This window comes from Littorina saxatilis, linkage group LG6, assembly GCF_037325665.1.
Source record: "Littorina saxatilis isolate snail1 linkage group LG6, US_GU_Lsax_2.0, whole genome shotgun sequence".
In the NCBI taxonomy this organism is placed as follows: Eukaryota; Metazoa; Mollusca; class Gastropoda; order Littorinimorpha; family Littorinidae; genus Littorina; species Littorina saxatilis.
Genome location: NC_090250.1, coordinates 45,341,034 through 45,348,533, shown reverse-complemented (window position 1 = coordinate 45,348,533; position 7,500 = coordinate 45,341,034). Strand labels below are relative to the sequence as shown.

At 42.4% G+C, this 7,500-nt stretch overlaps 1 protein-coding gene across 4 annotated transcripts in view; it reads right to left on the bottom strand.

Annotated features, from left to right (window-relative positions):
* The window catches only part of LOC138969338 (uncharacterized), a 50,201-nt gene that overhangs the window by 26,455 nt on the left and 16,246 nt on the right, over nucleotides 1-7,500 (bottom strand). The window contains exon 1 of one of the 4 annotated variants that reach the window (XM_070342113.1): nucleotides 1,786-2,600. The exons of the other annotated variants lie outside the window; for them this stretch is intronic. The gene's annotated coding sequence lies outside the window, so the exon portion shown is untranslated. Of the gene's footprint in view, nucleotides 1-1,785; nucleotides 2,601-7,500 lie in introns of those variants that run through there. 4 annotated transcript variants of the gene reach the window in all.

Genomic DNA, 7,500 nt, shown 5'->3' with positions numbered 1-7,500 from the left:
GGACGTTTTTATTTTTTTTATTTTTTTTATAAACGTCTTTTATGACGTCATATCCGGCTTTTTTGTACAAGTTGAGGCTGCACTGTCACACCCTCATTTTTCAATCAAATTGATTGAAATTTTGGCCAAGCAATCTTCGACGAAGGCCGGACTTCCGTATTGCATTTCAGTTTGGTGGCTTAAAAATCTGAAAATTGTAAAAAAAAATAAAATTATAAAACGATCCAAATTTACGTTCATCTTATTCTTCATCCTTTTCTGATTCCAAAAACATATAAATATGTTATATTTGGATTAAAAACAAGCTCTGAAAATTAAAAATATAAAAATTATGATCAAAATTAAATTTCCGAAATCGTTTTAAAAACTATTTCATCTTATTCCTTGTCGGTTCCTGATTCCAAAAACATATAGATATGATATGTTTGGATTAAAAACACGCTCAGAAAGTTAAAACGAAGAGAGGTACAGTAAAGCGTGCTATGAAGCACAGCGCAACCGTTACCGCGCCAAACTCAGCAGGCTCGTCACTTTCACTGCCTTTTGCACTAGCGGCGGACTACGTTCAGTTTCATTCTGTGAGTTCCACAGCTTGACTAAATGTAGTAATTTCGCCTTACGCGACTTGGTTTTTTCTTGTGGCTGTTTGATCAATTCATAGCAAGCATTGACTGAAATAAACAATTTATATATCCAGCATAACATGCAATTCATTGACTTTTGACCCTAACCTTTTAACACTTCCCAAAATAAATCTTTGGTGGACATTGCATCGACGCTGTTCATTTTGAATGAACATTTTTCTTGTGATATTTGGGCGGTGTTTGAGGGACGGGGTGTGGGTTTATATTACAACACCGTCTGGGATGGATAAGAGGTTGTCTTTTGGGGAGAGAGACAGGTGGAAGAAACGCCCCTGAGTGAGTTGTTTGATGTTCGGCTGTATTCTCCACGGGTTCGTCTAGCAACAGTAGAACCCCCCTTTTAAGACCCCCCATTTTAAGACCCCCTCCCTTTTAAGACCTTGTTTTCTCAGACTTTCTATTCTTAACCTCTGTTCTTCTAAGATTGTTGGAGGTCTTAAAAGGGGGGTTCCACTGTATTGGCAGAGTGAAAGCTAGCAGTGTGTCCACTGTATTGGCAGAGTGAAAGCTAGCAGAGTGTCCACTGTATTGGCAGAGTGAAAGCTAGCAGTGTGTCCACTGTATTGGCAGAGTGAAAGCTAGCAATGTGTCCACTGTATTGGCAGAGTGAAAGCTAGCAGTGTGTGGTTTTTGCGTTATTTGCGTTTGTATTTAGGTCTGTGAGGCACTTTGTTTGCGTGTGTGTGTGTACGAGTGTTTCATTCATAAATTCCAACCCCGCCCCAATTTCAGACTGACCCCCTACTCACACACACCCCTCCCTCTTTCTCTCCCCTTATTTCGCTCTCTGTATCTCTGTACCTCTCTATCTCTCTCCCTCACTCAGTCTGTCTATCTCTTATACTCACTCTGACGTACGTATACACACACGCACACACACACACACACACACACACACACACACACACACACACACACACACACACACACATACACACACACACACACACGTGCACCAGTAAAATGATACGTCCTGGCTGTACCCAACACCATACACATGCGTTTATCAACAGAACATAATTGTCACCGAGTGCAAAATAAACCAGTGAGCCAGACAGTGTCGAAACACAAGCCACTTAACTGTAACATTTTACACTTGTCACAGACGTACACAAAATGACATTGAATACCATTCACTCACCCACAACTTTTGGTCACTTTGTTTCGCACAAGACACACGTCTGATTATAAACTGCAGTACAATGTTAATTCAGTGTTCGTCTTTTTCTTCTGACACGTTCACAGTCAAATCTTCTTCTTTCTAATTAAAAGAAACGAGGCCACTGAGCGTCAATGCCTCCTTTTATCGTAGACATTTGTCAAGTTTAAATACGCGTAAGCTCAAAATTAAATCACAAAAATTAACAACATACAGAGTGACAGTTATCGCAACCAGACACAGTTGCACGTTGGCGGGTTTAATCACTCACGTCTTAACTACCCTTGCCCTGGCTCAGGCCACGACTGAAAACCTCACAATTATTGATCGCTATCTAAATACCCGGGCCCGTCAACTAAAAGGTGTGTATTCTGATAACACAGAACAGAAGCTTCTGGCATAAGTCGAGGGTACACAAAAAAAGGGAAGTGTACAAATCGGACGCAAAATTTATTTCATAATTTCTGACAAAGCGGCGGTAACAAGATTCCGGTCGGCCTGTGGAAAAATCGTGTTGCTTTGTATCTTTGACGTAAACTGACGCAGACAGCTATTCAGTGGGACCCCAGAGGGTTAAGGCGGAATTAAAAGGCCACACCCTTGTAGGGAACATTTGCACACCCGTGACGGCGTGGAATGGGGAAACTTTGCGATTCAATCGGTAACCTTTGTCCGTGCACCGCTAAAAACGTGGGCAAACATTCGGCCTCTTAGGACACCAATGCTATGATGTTCCTCTTCTGTCCACCTCCACCCTCCTGCTTAACACACCCTTCTCCCTCTCCTAATCAACCGTGCCACACAACCACACCATACGTACCCGGCTCCCTACCCCCCTCCCATCTTTCTACTCACCGTCGTCAGTTTGGTTGCCTTTGAATTGCAGTAAGTGGATGTTGCGTCTTGTGGCCCGTAATGAACCTTTACATTGTATACACTGTTTTGTGCCAACTAACCCCCCCCCCTTCCTCTCTCTCTCTCTTTCTCTCTCTCTCGTTCTCTCTCTCTCTCTCTCTCTCTCTCTCTCTCTCTCTCTCTCTCTCTCTCTCTCTCGTTCTCTTTCACCCTCTCTCTCTCTCTCTCTCTCTCTCTCTCTCTCTCGTTCTCTTTCACCCTCTCTCTCTCTCTCTCTCGTTCTCTCTCTCTCTCTCTCTCTCTTTCTCTCGTTCTCTTTCACCCTCTCTCCTCTCTCCTCTCTCTCTACCCTCCCTCCCTCCCTCTCTCTCTCTCTCTCTCTCTCGTTCTCTTTCGCCGTCTCTTCTCTCTCTCTCCCCTCTCTCTCTCTCTACCCCCTCTCTCTCTCTCTCTCTCTCTCTCTTTCTCGTTCTCTTTCACTTTCTCTCCTCTCTCTCTACCCCCTCTCTCTCTCTCTCTCTCTCTCTCTCTCTCTCGTTCTATTTCACCCTCTCTCCTCTCTCTCTACCCCTCTCTCTCTTTCTCTCTCTCTCTCTCTCTCTCTCTCTCTCTCTCTCTCTCGCTTTCCTCTTTCACGCCATCTGTCTGTCTCTCCCTGTCGTTCTGCCTTTGTCTCTATCTGTCTGTCTGTTTGTATGGTTCTCTCTCTCTCTCTCTCTCTCTCTCTCTCTCTCTCACACACACTCTCTCTCTCTCTCTCTCTCTCTCTCTCTCTCTCTCTCTTGCACACTCTCTCTCTCTCACACACACACTCTCTCTCTCTCTCACTCTCTCTCTCTCTCTCTCTCTCTCTTTCTTTCTTTCACGTCATCCCCTACCCCACCTATCATTGCTACAACAGTTTGCTCCCTTTTGCATCAACGCCGCTAATGCTCGCGCCTACCTGCCAGGTAAAATGGTTGCGTTGACAGGCGTGTGCTACCGTCGTGACATTATCATCGCTCCTCAATGCCATCTTTTGTTCTGCGAGAAACATATGGCTCCTTTGCAAGATCTTGAAAGACGAACCGTCAGCTTTTAATGGAAGCTGGGTGTACTGAGTGTTTGTCTTGTCAGAGCGTAAGTTTGTGTGACGTCTTCTTACTTACACAGAATAATAATGTTAAGGCCAAAAAAAAAATTGTCTGTTTAGGGTAACATGACCAAAAAAAGTAGGGTCGGTAGGTAGGTAAAGTTTTTTGTTTTGTTTTTTTTGTTTTGTGTAAATGCTATGTTGGCTGAACATTCACTTCTTATATTTGATGAATACATGTTTCAAAACTAACGTATAAATAAAACAGAGAGAAAGGGAGAGAAAGAAACGCCAAATGTCTCTTTTTAGCATTTTTACCTCTTTTTTTTCTTTCTTTTTTTTTGAAATCAAAAAAAAGTTTTTGGGTCGGCGCCAAATCGATAGGGTCGGTCGGGTTACCCTAAACAGACAATTTTTTTTTTGGCCTAAGAAGAAGAAAAAGGTTAGTTTATGGAACGTTTAATTTCAGACAAAGCGAAACGTTCACAAGTTTGTCGACCATATGGTCTTGGTCGTGGACAAACAAGCTAACAAACACTGAATTGTAAGTTATAAAAAACGTATCAGAGTATGCGCTGATTCGACCTTACATTTTTTTATTTTTTTTATTCATAAGCTCATCTTTGAACATTGATGGTCAATCTATTTCGGAGGTTTCGTAAACAAGTGTTGCATTTTATGAACAATGTTTGGATTACGGTTTTGCTCGCTGTATCTTTGGTAATTCTGAACGGATTTTTTTTTAAATTTTTTTTAAATTTTTTTTTTTACCGTATATGAGGCGGCCGTATCCCGGACGAACTAGAGACACAACAGACAAAAATCAATATTAACGGATGCTATGAATTATATTAGAATATTACAATGATGTATCAAAGATAGTCGAAGCAATGACAATTTCAATTTCAGAGTTAAAGCGTGGCCAGGAATCTTTTGGGGTGGATTCAGATAAGACCTGGAGCGTCATTTTCCCAAAGATCCACACATGGTCAGTACAGGAGGTCAAACGTCTGGTCATTGGAAGCCCATACAGATAATTATGTGTCCAAGCTTTCCGAAGCAACTGTTGTAGCGTCTCCATAAAACAGAGATTACCGAGATCCCTCCCAAAGCTGGAACAATAGATCAAGAGTGAAACTGAACTGCCCGCTCCCATGCTGCAGTCTGCATACTTGTGTTCCCCAAGAATCTGGGAACACGTAAGCTTAATAGTTTCTGTAAATGGCATCTAAAATAAACCTTCTTTCCCGTGTAAACCAGGAATGGCCAAATCGTCCGCCCGATCGCCAGGGGCGACTACAAAATCCTCCGGGCTAGTAGAAACCGCCTCACAACTCGCCCGGCTGGTCAGTGAACATTCTGGTCAAATGCGACTCTTTTGGTTGTCATATTGAGTTTCAAAGCCATATTAACACCGCAGATGCAGCAACTGTGGTATAGGCCTATTGCAGAAACTCAAGTTAACAACAGCATTTCTACTCGGCGCGCGCGGTATGAGAATCACGGGTCGTAACTCTCTGGAATTGGTCATCCGCCGCCATGTTGGATGCCTTGCACGATCTCTGACAGTGCTTGAGCGTTGGGTGGCGACTCGACAAAAGTGAAAATGACACGTTGTGTGGCCAAAAACTGCAGTCAGCAGGCACACTTTAGGATCCCTAAAGTTGTTTACCATCAGGGTGACAACTGGAAGGAAGTTACTGAGCGGAGAAGACGATTATAACTGGTTATTTTTTGCTGTGTGCAGTGCGCTAATCAACAATTGTCCATCGGTTGTGCCTTTAGAGTGAACACTGTGATAGGATGCTTTGAAAATTATACTTTGCAGTAGTTACCTGAGCTGCATTGTACCTCATTTGCCTGTCTTGAGAGCTTTATCTTGTGAATTTTGGTGCACTGTCTGCATGGTAATTTGAGATATAAAGAATAAATAAATGAATATAATAATGTATTCTTGCTTTACTTTTTATGTTGTGCTGTTGTGTTAAAAAGGCAGATCCCCTTTGGACTCATGCATGCACAGTTTTCTTCATTTTGTCTGCATACACAGTGAAATACGCAAAAAGAACAAGAGTGCAATGAAGAAAACTAACAAAGACGGCATCCAATATGGCGGCGCGAAGAGAGTATGAGCGGAGTTGTGCCCCTTAGGGCTAAAGCTAGCCGATCCATTTGATAACGTCACGCCGAGTAAGAAGAATGAATTGGACCTATATACCGGGCCAGCAACATTTCTGGTGGCCTAGTGACTTTTTTGAAGTTACTCGCCCGGCTGGCGAGTTAAAATGTTGATATTTGGCCATCCCTGTATACCATAATGTAAACTTTCTCAGATCTCTCCAGGCTTTAACATGGAATTTAGGATACGCGCATTCGTCCGAGTGGGCACATAGCACGCATCAAAAGCCTACCTACGTTCTGTGCAATTTCAGAACTTTTTCCTGCTCGTTGGTTGGTTGTTGGTTTGTCATGTCCCTTTAAGCTATGTGGTTATTCGGGACCGGTGTAGGATCCGGTCCGGTCCCCCCTCTGAAGTAGTCCCCCGGGGGACCAATTCGTGGCAAAAACTGCTCTATAATGGTCCCCCCTTAGACATCCAGCCTCGTTTTTCTTAGGCATTCAAGCCATTTTCAATCTATATCTTCGTCCGGTATTATGTAGTGCACAGACAGCAATCTCTTTGTTTGACTATATTTTGCAGAAAATAAAATAGATCTGATTTATAATGCCGTTCAAAAGAAAAATGACATGAAATAAAATGAATAATAAATAAATACTGATAAGAAGAAATTAAACCAGTCTCTGATTCTTTCCTTTCTTTTCTCTAAAATTGCTGGTAACATTACTAACATTGTAACAAGAAAAACGAGGCTGGATGTCTAAGGGGGGACCATTATAGAGCAGTTTTTGCCACGAATTGTTCCCCCGGGGGACTACTTCAGAGGGGGGACCGGACCGGATCCTACACCGGTTCAATTTGTTTCCTGTCTCAGTTAACATGGTGGTCTCCGTGTTTAAAACTAATTTACATTTAAATCTGCCACAGTAAATTAAAGAGGGTTCTGAAAACAAAACCTCACTTTTTTTCACAATAATTGACTCTTGAAATCTTGTTGAAAATCTTGATCTTCTTTAAAAAATGTAATATCTTATCCAGGGGGGTGTCCCAGAAACTAACTGAATCAGTTTTGCAGATAGATGTCAGTTACGAAACATGTTCATGTAAAAACAAAACAAAAACATTTGCACAGAGAGCGTTCAAGCAGTGGGTTGCGTGTATGCCAATGCACAGCGGATTAATAATCTTATCACATGTAATAGTGTGTACACATCTGTGTTAGTGCGCAGGATCATTTACACTTGGAAAAAATTCATATTTTAGCATGGACACTGTACAAACAGTTAATTTTCGAAGCCGCAAAACCGGAGATGTAAAATTGCCCGTCATTGTGTTTATTTCTGCTACGCACTTAGACTAAGGATCCGCAAATATAAGCGTATGCTGGAGCACGGATCCTAAATGTCAAATATTATATATATGTGTCACGAAAAATTGAATCAAGTTATGTTTATATCAAACCGGTGGTTAGTCACGACGATGATTGCTGGCACCGTGGAGTCATGTTCTACGGTTCCTATTAATAATACACATAATTGGATCCTCGCGCCCCCTAATTGGCGTAGAGGCGCGTCCCCCGGGTGGTGGATGGGGAAGCCTTCTCTACTAACTTCTGAGAGAAGGTCGCATCACTCTCGATGCCGTGAACCTA